This window comes from Colias philodice, chromosome 5, assembly GCF_061535455.1.
Source record: "Colias philodice isolate Cphi_HAF_F1 chromosome 5, ilColPhil1 Martin Lab GWU primary, whole genome shotgun sequence".
Lineage (NCBI taxonomy): Eukaryota > Metazoa > Arthropoda > Insecta > Lepidoptera > Pieridae > Colias > Colias philodice.
In genome coordinates this window covers 2,136,028-2,148,832 of record NC_143090.1, presented here as the reverse complement: position 1 = coordinate 2,148,832, position 12,805 = coordinate 2,136,028, and the positions used below count along the sequence as shown (strand labels likewise).

Sequence of the window (12,805 nt, the reverse complement as noted above, 5' to 3'; positions counted from 1 at the left end):
ACTATTAGTAGGTACTAGAAATTAATAAGAGCAAACTGAGCAATAAGACAAAGAAACACGAAGCAACAAACTTGAAAAGAAAGCAAGAACAAAGAAGAACGAAGCAAGTGAAAGGTCTCAAATATTTTGGACACAAATTGTACATATCTACTACGAAATTACAATACAAAATATTTCTACAACTGATAATATCATACAAAAATACGTGTATTTCTTTTGTACCTGAATAATTACACTATCCTTTGGTATACAAATATCATTCCTAAACAACGTACCTACTTTGGAAGTTACATAAAAAAAGATAAATAGGTATGAGACTTTCATCCCCGCTCTCCCCTACCAAATAATAGACGACCTATTTTAAAGAAATTCGCTTCTTATTAAATAAGTTATTATTATTTTGTAGTACGTTCTTATCAAGTCTTAAATTTCCTAGTAGATTTCCACAGTGAACTCCATTGGAAAGACAGATTTCCAAAATCAACACGATGCAGGGGTCACGTTATTCTGGTCACCGCGACCGGTACGAATAGTTAACTTAGTTGTTGCTGGTCCCAATCTGATTAGATTCATGCACGAAGTCACTCTGTCAACATGTGGGTATATAAATGGATCACCAAATACGCCCGATCAATCTGTATATTTGTTTTGACGAATTCCTAGTTACAGGTTAAAGTCTTTGAGTGTAAACGCTGTTTTATCTGTATTTTTCTAAATAGAAGAAAGAAATACTGTTTTGTACGTATTTTTAAGGAGTAAATGTTAAAGTTTTTGTTGCACTTTGCACATATATTTCGATAATTTTCAGTGTTTAAATAATATAACAATTTTAGTAACATGTTCTACTTATGGTTTAATAGACTATTGTCATCTATACATATAATAAATCTGTAGAAGGGTCAATTATGTACATTGAAAATATTGAAAAATAAATTGCAGGGGGTGTTACTGGATCGATACCAAACCCAAATGTGTGGTTATTTTTTTTTTTATAAGATGTCATTGTCAGAGTTTATTTAGAAATAAACCATCCACGCGAAGACCGACATCCGCGCGGACGGAGTCGCGGGCGGAAGCTATTTGAATAATAAAATAAATGATCTATCTTTTCATTCTAATACAGTATTTAATTTTCACATGTACACAGGTTACTTAGGTACTGTAAGTGAACACCTAAACAAGCTTAGTTGATTCAAATAGTTAAAAGCGTGATATAAAATTTTTATCACAAGTCTTCATTTTGGCGCGAAAGCATGAACTCTACGGCCATATTATGTTGATATTATGAATACTAAAACATCGTAAAGCAGCCAGGCTTTTGTCGTAAAGTGACAAATAATGTACTCATGTGTATAGAGATTATGTTTAATGCCATTGAATCGACTTTACACGCGTTTTATTACAAATACGCTTGTAGGTCGTCTTAAGTGATTTACCCTTTTCTCAATTTTTACATCAGGCGAACTTTTTTAGATGAAGTCGTATTGCTAAAAAAATAGGTTTAAAGTAGCCAAGTTAAATCATTTAACTTCAACATAAATTAATAAAAATTCCAAACTTCGACTATAAATACGTATTACAATTTATTCTTTAAAACAATGTAAGCGAAGGTTCTGGAGGTTTGAAAATAAAACAAATTTATGTAAGCATCACAAAATCCTTGTTGATATACATCTGTTTGGGAATTTGTTAAAATGTTTACTGTTGCCTTTGCTATAAGTACATTTCTTATCTTAGGTATGTACGTCTCTACTATTCATTAAAAGAATTGCACATATCTTTTGTTTAAACAATATTTAAAGTATTGATCATTAATATTTTACTTATCAGAACCAAACATAAAACAAATAAATGATAAGTAGATGTACCTATGTAAGTAATGAATTTTTCGTAAGTTTATAAAAATTAAAATTAATTTAAATATCATTTTCACTCAACATATCTACGAATCTACCATCTACGAATTGTTCCTAAATTAGATAACTTAGTAACAATAGATAGTAGAATATAACCTTTAGCTACAGTAAACAATCGTTTCCCTTCAATATCCAAAACCTAAGGAATACCAATTTATAGGCTGTGATATTTAAAATGTATATAATTTTAGCTAGTAAGGTAAATTGGGTAATCTTAATTTCTATTTTCTTTTTTCCAAACTCACCGTTCATCTTGATGCGTTTCCTTCCCTACAAATCTATTAAAACGATTTTTTATGCATACCAAAAATAAACTCGTATTCAGTGTTGTTCAGTATACGAACATTGGATAGAATCTTTTCGAACGCCCTAAAGTAAGCTCTACGCGTTTACACTAAAAGAATTTGACATAGTGGGGTTAGAATGAGCATTCGTTCGTTTTATCTAAATGCACAGTTATAAAATATCATATAATATTAAAAATAACATAAAGAACAATATAGCAATTGACACATCAGTTGCGACGTTCCCGGGAGGAATATAGCCTTACAGATAACAAATGCTGTGTAGGTATTCCTTAGCGATTCTTGCAGTATAAGTGCTCAAGATCCATTAGATACGTAATATATTTTGACAATTGCGATACGATAACCTTTAAAATATGTTTTCAAATTATTTTTACCTTAAAACAAAATACTTCTGGTTCTTGCTGGTTCATTTTTAACAAAATACGGGATCAAGATAATATCGTTACAAAACATTATAAAGTATGTAAGTGTGTATGTATGTATGTATTAATATGTAACTTTAAGAGCTAGCGCGCACGAGCAACTTTGTCTCCGCAACTATTTTGTCTCTCCCATCAATTTGTATGGGGAGTTGCGTCGCTACGTGCGCGCACTTTCATACTAGCCCATAGGTGGGAGAGACAAAATAGTTGCGGAGACAAAGTTGCTCGTGCGCGCTAGCTCTTACTCCTAAACATAAGCATTAGGCACTTATTATATTTATACAATATAATTATTGTCAAATCCACCAAAATTGTATGAAGCAACCACAACTTAAGCTAATAATACCCTTCCTTAAAAATAGTCTTCGGTAAACATAAATAAGAAATGAATGTTTTGAAGAGTGCCCAGTTATTTATCGGCCTTGAAGTTAGGTTACTTCTTTAATAAATGATATAAAAAATCGTACATTCAGAGAAACGCGTGGGAACTCCCTTTGCTATTTTGAAAGTATAATTCACGCAATGAAATATAGATACTGATCTTTATCTCTGGATAAATCCCGAGAAATCGTAGCAATGTAACCCTTTGTAGGTTATCTGTTTGGTAAAAAGTTCTACTTGAGATATTTTGGGCATAAATATGAATGCCGTATATTCTGAGAAACGTAATGGCAACGGTGCAAGAAATAAGAGTACTTCTAAAAACTCATGAAAAGTTAGATAAATTATCAAAACCATTCGGTTATCGTTTATATTAACAAACAAGGACCCAGTTATTTGGGAACATTGCTCCACAAGAAGTCATCCATTATCTTCCATATATAATTTAACTAGCTTTCCACCCGCGGCTTCGCCCGCTTTGTCTAAAACATAATAAATTATATACTAAAACCTTCCTATTGAATCAATCTATCTATTAAAAAAAACCGCATCAAAATCCGTTGCGTAGTTTTAAAGATTTAAGCATACAAAGGGACATAGGGACATAGGGACAGAGAAAGCGACTTTGTTTTATACTATAGGGACATAGGGACAGAGAAAGCGACTTTGTTTTATACTATGTAGTGATTATACTTTTAATCACCCCAAATGCGACATTTTGAAAACTAGACGTATTCACATGAAATTCGTTAATACTATGTATGAGCTACACACAAGAATAATTGAGTTATTGTTTCGTACGAAATCGTGGATTATCCACGATTTCTGGAATCTGCTAGTTATGTAAAAAACGGTTCAGAGAAAGTTCAACGAATCTGAAACTTGTCCTTAATTATGGTTTAGATTCGCGTAACTACGTGTGAATTTAAAATTCATAAATAATTGCTAATATATTCAAGGATCTATATTGACTTTAAAGACTTTAAAGTATTCATATTATTGCATATTGTTCTCCGTAATTTCTACAAACATCGACGTTAATTTGCAATTGAGATCCGGGCTTTAAACTTCATTTAAATTTATGAGTTTATATATGGAAAATAATGATTGGAAATGTACACTGATTTAAAAAATTCCGAAGGTATTTTGGTTTCGTGACATTATAAATACCTATTAAGTGTGCTTTAATTTGTTGAGAACGATCTATACCTACCTGTTACGGTGAATTTACATCAAACGAGCGAATACTCATTCTAACTCTACTATGTCAAATTATTTTGGTGCGAAACAGACTTATAGCATTCTTTCTTTGCTCTTAGTGCGTTCGAAAAGATTCTATTCAATGTACTGAACAACACTGAATACGAGTTTTTGTTTACACTAAAAGATCACGAAAGAATGCTCTTGCTCTAGCTCTAGCTCTATGTTCGTTTGATGTAAATGCACCGTTAGAAGACTAACGGGTGTTATTACAGGTATATCTAAAAATATCACATTGTTAAATTTAAGGAGATTTGAGTTACAAGTGCCTACAGAGGGACACATTCTGTCTTCCTTTTCACGACAGGAATAATGTAACTAAAATTCCACTGCGACACATCACTACATAGCCCTTTGTATGCTTAAATCTTTAAAACTACGCAACGGATTTTGATGCAGTTTTTTTTTAATAGATAGAATCATTCAAGAGAAAGGTTTTAGTATATAATTTATTAGGTTTTAGACAAAGCGGGCGAAGCCGCGCGTGGTAAGTTAGTAATCTCTAAAATATTAATTATTGCTGTTTAGGCTCTTTTTATTGATTGCTCACAAAATTGATCACATACCTTCCGTTAAAATGGATATGCACTTTATTTCAAAGGAAAGTAGATATAACTTTATTTAGATAGGTAGGTAGTTTTAAACTTGTTGAATGTTAAATTATCTATTCCTTGATCCTTTTTCTTTACAGAGTTACTTTATCACAACATTAACATCGATATCTAAATTTTCCCATTCATAAAATGAATGGTACACGAAAAAGAATATTCTGGAACAATTTTCCCATATTTTATACGAATTTGCGAAACAAAAATTTAAAATACGACGCGTACAAACCAATCCAATTTCATTCGTATGAACGTATATGAGTAAACGGCTCTTTATGAATCTCTATTAGCAATACAAATCCATTTTTATATAGCTTTAAGCTTTATGATAATGGAATATTGTAATAGATAAGTGTTATTAAATATTTATTGTGCTAAAACTATTAAAACATTGTGTGTTTATTTAAAGCTTCTAGAATGTGTCCATTTTATAACAAAAAACAACTGTAATCATTTCATAGTTTACGCTTAATATAAAACTCGTTTATTTCCAATAAAAATAATATGTTTATGTTCATGTCTTTTGAATTTCTTAAGAATTTAGTATCGCAGTTTTAATTTTAATACAGTCTTTTGACATCCTATACTTATAATATTATAAATGTGAAAGTTTGTGTCTTGCACGCAAATATTACTGAACCGATTACAATGAAATTTAGCACACATATAGAAGATAATTTGAATTAACGCATAGGATAGGTTTTATCCCACGGGATCGGGAACTATGCTGGTTTTTCTTTGAAAACGCGGGCGGATCCGCGGGCGGAAAGCTAGTCTTTCTATATTTTAGTTTGTGGTTTTAACGCGAATTCGTGTAAGGTTGACAAAACGTGAAACTGACATGCATCATAAATCCTGAAACCGGAGGACATGTTGCTGTACAAACTTAATGCATATTAACGACAATTAGTAAAATAAACTATAATTTTAACGTATCATTCGTGTTTATCGTGTTAAATATATTTTTCTTTGTAAAATTCATAACTCATACCGAAACCTTCAAAAATTTTAAATTTTCATTGTTTTAATAAGATAAAAAAAACTAAATTTGAAATTTCGCAGAATTGTTTTAATTTAGTTGTAATGAGAAAAAGAATTGTCTTTATCAAATTTAAAGTGAATTTACTTTACACTACTAGTGAATCTTAAGTGAATTTAGGTTGTTCGTTTTTTTCAATGGAAATAATATATTACCTATATAAATGTAAATAATTTGGAAAATCCAAAAGTGCACGCCTCATAATTTTTTTTTAATAAATATTTATTAATTATTATTTTTGTTTATTTAATAACAATTAAACCACATCGAATCAGACCCTGAAAAATGAAAGGGTTCTATTCCTGAGCATTCTCAAGCGTAAGAGAAAAAAAAAGACTCGATTAGTAAAGTATTTCGGTCGCTATCGTGTTAACAAGAAAAACCGGCCAAGTGCGAGTCGGGCTCGCGCACAAAGGGTTCCGTAGCAGCAAATATAATAAATTACAGTTAAATCAACCTATCTCAAAAACTATAAGAGATACTTTGATCAAACCAAAAATCGTTGAAAGAGTTAATTAGCATGCATCACCTCTATTTTTTTTAGAATTTTATACCCCGTAGTTATAAAAATAGAGGGGGGGGACATACTTTTTACGACTTTGAGAGCTGATATCTCAAAAACCGTTCACTTTAAGAAAAATGTTTTTTAGAAAACTTTATATCATTTTAAAAGACCTTTCCATTGATACCCCACACGGGTATGTACATCGAAAAAAAAATTTCATCCCTCAGTTACATGTATGGGGGGCCCCACCCCCAATTCTTTTTTTTACTATTTAGTGTCATATTTTTGTAGCGGTTCATACAACACATATTCCCATCAAATTTCATCACTGTAGTACTTATAGTTTCCGAGTAAATCGGCTGTGACAGACGGACAGACGGACAGACGGACAGACGGACATGACGAAACTATAAGGGTTCCGTTTTTGCCATTTTGGCTACGGAACCCTAAAAAGGATCCGCACATACAGACACACGGACGTCCAAGACAGAACTTTTTTAAACTGTTTTTTAACTAGTTTAAATAACAAAAATGACATCAAAAATATCATGAACGTTAAAAATAGTGTTTTTTCTTAATATGTGTGTGTATGTATTATCTTACAAGTGCAATGTATGATACATAAAGACATTTTAAGTTTGAAAAATCAGATGTTTTGCGCGAAGTGACAGTAGTACCCACCTCAACGCTTCGCTTATGAGGCGTGCAAAATGAAACCCGTTTTCCTTGGTCACGGCGTCACGCGTGAACGGGTGGACCGATTTCGATAATTATTTTTTTATTATATTCCTTGAAGTACGAGGATGGTTTTTATGTAGAGAAAACGTAAATATTTACCACGGGCGAAGCCTGGGCGGACCGCTGGTTAGCAATATTATTACAACTAACTGACATAATTACGGACATTTTGAATATCCTTTTCTTTTTATTTTTGTTCATATATTTATTTATGCTCTGCCCTACTCCTATCCTTTACTTAATTTCTCTCTGTACAACCGGTTGTCTGGAAGAAATCGCTATTTAGCGATAAGGTCGCCATTTGTTACAATGTATCCTAGATTAAGTCTCAATTTGTAATTTTTAAGAGCAATAAAGAATAAATAAATAATTTGGAAAATCCAAAAGTGCACGCCTCATAATTTTTTTTTAATAAATATTTATTAATTATTATTTTTGTTTATTTAATAACAATTAAACCACATCGAATCAGACCCTGAAAAATGAAAGGGTTCTATTCCTGAGCATACTCAAGCGTAAGAGAAAAAAAAAGACTCGATTAGTAAAGTATTTCGGTCGCTATCGTGTTAACAAGAAAAAGGATCCGCACATACAGACACATGGACGTCCAAGACAGAACTTTTTTAAACTGTTTTTTAACTAGTTTAAATAACAAAAATGACATCAAAAATATCATGAACGTTAAAAATAGTGTTTTTTCTTAATATGTGTGTGTATGTATTATCTTACAAGTGCAATGTATGATACATAAAGACATTTTAAGTTTGAAAAATCAGATGTTTTGCGCGAAGTGACAGTAGTACCCACCTCAACGCTTCGCTTATGAGGCGTGCAATATGCCGAAATGAAATTTAAAGTCAATAGAGATATTTAAGTAAATATTCAGAGAATTTCAGATGCCGAACGGGAAATGTATTACCTAATTATTATTCATTACTTTTAAAATCTATGCTACAACTTTTGCACATCGCTCACCTTTAAAAGAAGCAACTTATGACATTAATTTTCTACTATTTTTAAAGTTAGGAAAGTTACTCACAAACTATTATACAGTGGGTACTTTATCTCATATTATTACGAAAATAAAATACAGTTAAAACCTATTTATCAAGGTGGAATAACTTAGTTGTTCTAGGTACCTATATGGTTATTAATTTTAAAATACTGGCTATAATATTTCACCAAAAATTAACTTTTAATGAGAACATTCTTAAAATGCATTTAATAGCCAATGATTACTTACAAAACAGTTTCATTTTTAATATTAGAGTTTTATTATACCAAATTAACCTAGTAACGAGGTAAAAAAATATTTTTCGTAAATAAGAATACTTCGAGCGAAGAAATGCTGAAAGTTTTCGATCTAGTATGTAAAAATTACTTGTTGCTGTATTTGTTATTATAGTATATTGTTATCACTTAATTATATGTATTAAGATTGTTAAGTTATTCAATTGTATTTGTATTTGTAGAACGACATTTATTTCACTCATTTTATACTGAATTTTGGTTATGACACAAAGTAACGACAAAAGTTAGTTTTATGTTCTTGACTCACTTCGTATCGTACAAAATTTTAAAGAATATTTGAATCATATATTATACTTTTAATACAATATTAGTAATTCTAAAATATAAATGACCAATGTTTATTATTTCAAAAATTACACATAATGATTAAAACTTTTGGAAACTGATTACTACGTTTTTAAAACTTTATTTTATTATTCGCTTTTATGCCATAATAATTTCTAAACTAAATTTTACAAAAACCCTACTATTTTCAAAAAACAGATAAAATATTCAAAACAAATTCTATTCTTAATTTTTTAATTTACAACATCCAAAATCCTGGCTGCACGCATTTAAAAAAAGAAAAATAAAACTTCTACTCACGCCAAAAGTGCAGGTGCTCGTTCAGGAACCACTAGCAGCGCTGCTACCACGCAAAGTACGATGGGGCGGGCGGAGCGCGGACTTTTAAAACCCGCCCATAGATCTAGTTAGCGCGGAGAGCGCGGGACGAACGTACGTAGGTACGTCTATATTATACGTTTCTAGGTACTGATACATTTTAAACTGAATAAGTAATGTTGTAGTGCTGGTGTTTAAAGCACACATATTATGACGATAGTAACTTTGGACAACTTATTTTTAATCTTTTCGTTCAATATCAATACTTCCTTCTCTTATAAATATAAAAGATCTTAACGATATACCCTAACATTGTACTAGTTATAATTTCATTATGATATAGATTATAGAGTATGGCTCTCTCAAAGTTATCAATTACGATTGTTTTTAAAACAAATCTGTAATAGAATTAGCTACTTCTAATTACTAATTAGAAGAAATAAATAGCATTTATTAAACATAGGTTACACTTTTACACAAATATTATAATATCTAACTATGTACTTAGTTATCGATTTAACAATACATAAGATTAATAAAAACTGAAATATTTTAACACAAAATCTATCAGCTCTATACATTCGTAGCTCTACACAGAAAGCTAACTTCAACCACCGACTTCAGGGTTTAGGGGAGGAGCGAGACGGCGCATGTGCCTCTCGCTCGCACACCATACACACTCAAGTTATTAAAATTGTAATCAGTTGATTATGGAGTTGTTATTCAGTTGATTATAGGAAGCACTCGAAGCTTTTTAATTACAGCCGTTATCACAGATCTGTAATGATACCCATAGGTTATTTTGATTTTTCAATCTGGAAGCTAACAAACTTTTGACAGCTACGAGATATCGTTATTGTTTTGACGGGAATAAATTGTTAATTATAACTTTTATCGTAACGTAACAACAACGTTTATGAAGTTTTACCTAATTATTGAAATTGTTATATTGCAATCAATGCTTTGATAACATTGTATTAGGCAAAATATATAACTAGAATATGTAAGTATTAGATGAATAGTAAATAATATGAAAATATAAATAACTGGATTTTCCTTTACGAATTTTATTACTTGCATCGTCCCGAAACATTCTACCTTTATATTTAAATCTTATAGTTAACTAGATTTCCGCGGCTTCGCCCGCGTTTGCAAAGGAAAACCCGCATAGTTTCCCGTTCCCGTGGGATTTCCGGGATAAAAACTATCCTATGTGTTAATCCAAGTTACCCTCTATATGTGTGCTAAATTTCATTGTAATCGATTCAGTAGTTTTTACGTGAAAGAGTAACAAACATCCATACACCCAATGTGTTGTTCACTTCGATATCAAGAATTAATATTTCTTCTTAATTTACTATTTCACATCCTGATGTCATCACAAATGTGTAAATTAACTTTAATTTTCAATCTATCTACATAACTGTATAAAAATAGTCCTAATGTATTTCGTTATTGATTTCAGAAGTAATAAATTGATAGAACTTTTCAACGTATATATTTTACTAGCTTCCGCCCACGACTTATGACGTGCATCCCCGTTTTTCCCCGTTCCCGCAAGAATTTCGGGAAATCCTTTCTTAGCGGATACCTAAGCTACGTTCTAACATCTACCTGCATGCCAAATTTCAGCCCGATACGTCCAGTGGTTCCCTTGAATCACTTTATGTATTAAAAAATCCGCATCAAAATCCGTTCCGTAGTTTGATAGATTTAAGCATACAAAGAGACATAGGGACAGAGAAAGCGATTTTGTTTTATACTATGTAGTGATATTCATATACAATCCAGAAAATCTACAGTTATATAAAAAATATATTATAATTCCAATCAAAAAGTTCTTCATTCCTTCAACACCTAACTATCTAGGAACTTACGTATACTAAAATAATTAAATTACCGTCGAAACAATGCATTTAACTTCGTGGATTTACTTTAGATAATTCGAACAGTTTACAATCGAAGCGGTTCATTGGATCTTTGTGATATTGTAGTCAAAGTGACTAATGCTACACGAACTTGAAGTCAAAATAAATATTAGTAGTTATATTATCTTAGTTGTGATTGATTTATTGATATATTTATTTATTATGTAAGTTCGTGAAAAACCCTGTTTAATATACCTATAACTAGGTAAATGGAAGACCTGTGTGCAACAAGGCCACACATATTTTTTATATTATAAACATTAAATAACGTTATTTATAAATATATAGAAAATAAACAAGATGTAACATTTCAATGGTCACTTCAACAACTTAGAAATCATGTTTAAATTATATTTATTGTTGATTAAATAAATCTCAGTTTCAGAGGCCACTACTACTTGATGTATGTCCGGAAATTCAAACGAGTAAATAAATATTTCAGGAAAATTTTCACACACGGCACGATCTGATCCCATACAAAGCTTTCGCTTGTGTTATGGAAACCAGATGGCTGATAAACATACATATATAATTTGAAATAAATACTTATACAGATAATAAACACCCAGACAATCAAAAGAACAAACATCTATGTTCATCACACATATATTTGCCCCGGGTGGGAATCGAACCCACGACCTCTGGCTTGGAAGGCAGGGCCACTACCAACCAAGCCAACCGGTCAGTCAATAGAAAAAGAAGATAAATAATACGCTCATTGGAATCTCTTGTAGGTATTCATATTTAAAATCCCCTGTTATTTATGCATCCTGAAAGTTTAAGAAACAGATCTACCGTAGAAACAATTAAACTGTAATTGCTTCTGAAGACAGTATATTATATGCATTCACAATTCACATATACTTAACAAGGTACCATTGTCCAATTTAAACGTTGGACACTGGGCGACAATACTGTATCATTTGTTACTATCACAAAGGAACATTATTGTAAGGTACAACTACATTAGTGGACCTCAGAGTGAATAAATAGCATTCATCATACAGGACATGTAAGGGGGATTAAGTGTACTGTAAATTCTGTAATCTATTTGTTCAATTCCCTTTTAATGTATTTTTTGGACAAAACATTACGAATAAGAGATGTATGACAGACTATTAAGCTAGTTGTTTTTGAGAAGTATGTGTGTAATTACTACAAAAGTAAATTTTAAATATCCAACGTATTGAAATGTTTATCCTACTAATATTATTAAGGCAAAAACTGCTGAACTGATTTTCATGAATTTTGGCACACACACAGGATAGCTTTTATCCCAGAAATCCCACATGAATAGGGGGTTTTTCTTTAAAAATGCGGGCGAAGCCACGGGCCGACAGCATGTTTTATTTTGTTTGACTTTTTTATTGTTACAAATAAAGGGGCGGGATATAGGTTGTACTTAATGGAAAAGTTCTGTGATAATGCCTAATTGTAATAAGCAGTTGATAACAAATCACAGCTAGTAATAATGATTACATTGTTGATAATAGATTTTCCCGGGTTAACTAAATATAAACCAATTCTAAGTGGGTTGAATACCCTAGCTGTATTTTAATTGAATCGTACCTACTAAAAAAAGAAGAAAAATACAAATCCTTCCTGTTACTGTTGTACCTTAGTTTCGATTTACCTATACCTACTGGTTTTGTTATCAATTGTAGATCTACTAACTAAATATTTAAACTTTAAGAAAAACACTCATTTTGGTTTGGTAATCCATACTATAATTCATACATACTATAATATTAGCATTGGGAATTGAAATTAATATTGCCAAATCCAT

The 12,805-nt window shown here is 31.3% G+C and overlaps 1 protein-coding gene across 1 annotated transcript in view; it reads right to left on the bottom strand.

Moving 5' to 3' along the window:
- Positions 1-9,115, bottom strand: part of CCHa2 (neuropeptide CCHamide-2) — a 32,647-nt gene extending 23,532 nt beyond the window's left edge. The window contains exon 1 of the mRNA XM_089695474.1: positions 9,074-9,115. The gene's annotated coding sequence lies outside the window, so the exon portion shown is untranslated. The remainder of the gene's footprint in view (positions 1-9,073) is intronic.
- Positions 9,116-12,805: the final 3,690 nt, after the last annotated feature.